Raw genomic sequence first — 2500 nt, forward strand, 5'->3', positions numbered from 1 at the left:
AGTCTCGTTACAAAGTTTACTGCTTTATATATTTTGTTCATTTTGTTCTCTTGCTTACGTCATTTGCTTTTTATCTTTTTATTCTGCTGTTTGTTCGTTTGAGGTCTTTTTTTTTTATAGAATTCTGCTTTTTCTAAACAGCGTTGTAGTTTAGCTTATGGTAATGATAATGAGAATTACTATTACTATTGAAAAGGACAATAATAATAATAATAATAATAATAATAATAATAATAATAATAATAATAATAATAATAAGCTTCTGTTTACAAACCCCCTTTTATTTGAAGGCCGTTTCTCCGATATGACATTTTATTAGTTGTTTATATAACTTCAGATACGATGTATATATCTATATATATATATATATATATATATATATATATATATATATATATATATATATATATATATATATATATATATCTTCTTAAGTGGGGTTTTAACGTTTTGAAAGGGGTGTTTCGCCATGATCAACAAAGTTGTACTAGTCAGGGCCTCATATACTATACTCAGTTTTTTTCTTTTTTTATAACGAGTCACATTTGCACTGACTCGCAGCGGTGCCCTTTTAGCTCAGAAAAGTTTGCTGCAATCAGATTGGTTAGATTTACCTTTCCCAACCAGTCAGCGAGCAGGAAACTTTTCCAAGTTAAAAAGACACCCCTGCAATTTGGCGCAAATCTGCCTCACTAAAAATAATTGACTTAAGTCAGAGTCATCCATACCAGGTTGTTTGGCTGTGAGTGATCAGACCAAACTCTCCCACCATCACCAATCCTCACTGACCAGCTTTGTAATGAAATTTGCCAAACCCCATGAATCGACATGTTTGAGGCCTTTGTCCTACAATGGACTAAGAACAGCTGCTTATGTTGTTGTTGTGTATATATATATATATATATATATATATATATATATATATATATATATATATATATATATATATATATATATATGTGTGTGTGTGTGTGTGTGTGTGTATATATATATATATATATATATATATATATATATATATATATATATATATATATATATATATGTGTGTGTGTGTGTGTGTGTGTGTGTGTTGTGTCTGTGTATGCATAGACATATGTATATATATTCATATTTATGTATATATTTGTATATATACATTAAACATATACAATGCATACCCATATATGTATATATATATATATATATATATATATATATATATATATATATATATATATATATATATAAAATACCAAAATAAAATCCATGTTTTGTCATTTTACTCTACCTCGCATGTCTGTGTTGCTCCATAACGATAAAAAAAAACTAAAACTCCATTAAAAAAAATTAGTACGTACATACAGTGAATTCAATACGAAAATAGTAGTAGTATAAATAGCATTAACAGAAAAAATTATGAATATACGTATGAGGGAAAACAGATACTACGTTTGGCAACACTGCATTCTATGGGTAGTAGGTTGACTAAGGGACCAACCACCCATTGAAATACTACAACTAGAGAGTTATGGCGTCTTTTGACTGGTCACACAGTACTGCATTGGATCCTTCTCTCTGGTTACGGTTCATTTTCCCCCTTGCCTACTCATACACCGAATAGCCTGGCCTATTCTTTACATATTCTCCTCTGTCCTCATACACCTCTTTAGAAATGGTAAGCAGCTCTTCTAGGAGAAGGACACTCCAAAATCAAACCATTGTTCTCTAGTCTTGGGTAGTGTCATAGCCTCTGTACCATGGTCTTGCACTCTATTGAGTTAGAGTTCTCTTGCTTGAGGGTACACTCGGGCACACTATTCTGTCTTATTTCTCTTCCTCTTGTTTTGTTAAAGTTTTTTTATAGTATATATAGCCAATATTTATTTTGATGTTGTTACTCTCCTTAGACTATTTTATTTTTGTTTTTTCCCTTTCCTTACTGAGTTATTTTCCCTTTTGGAGTCCCAGGGCTTATAGCATCCTGCTTTTTTAGCAAGTAATACTACTACTACTACTACTACTACTACTACTACTACTAATAATAATAATAATAATAATAATAATAATAATAATAATACTGAAGCACTGTTGGCCTTACTACTTATTCAAGTCGAGTCGGTATTTCGAAAATAGTTGGCAATAGTACAGTATTTTAATGTTTAATCTGTGGTGGATAAAGATGAAATAAGAATAAGGTAAAGTTTCTAAATGACTATGAAGCGTGAAGTAGATGATGAATGGAGAAGTTTGATTTAAAAGCTCAAAGTAAAAATGACTGGTGCAATCTAGCCGAAGCCCTTTGCGTCAGTAGGCGTAGGAGAAGATGGTGGTGATGAAAGTATCTCATTAATAACTCAAATGAAGGATTACAATGTAATAAAAATAAAGTCAAGTAGATGAATCTTGAAAATGTTTCTGTTAAAAGATGAACTCTTTCTTATGAGTCTTAGCTGTTTATTGTGTTTCTTTCTGTAGTATATACATGTTGAGGTTATCCTTGTGGATTTTTTTAGCGTCA

This window comes from Palaemon carinicauda, chromosome 12 (assembly GCF_036898095.1).
Source record: "Palaemon carinicauda isolate YSFRI2023 chromosome 12, ASM3689809v2, whole genome shotgun sequence".
Lineage (NCBI taxonomy): Eukaryota > Metazoa > Arthropoda > Malacostraca > Decapoda > Palaemonidae > Palaemon > Palaemon carinicauda.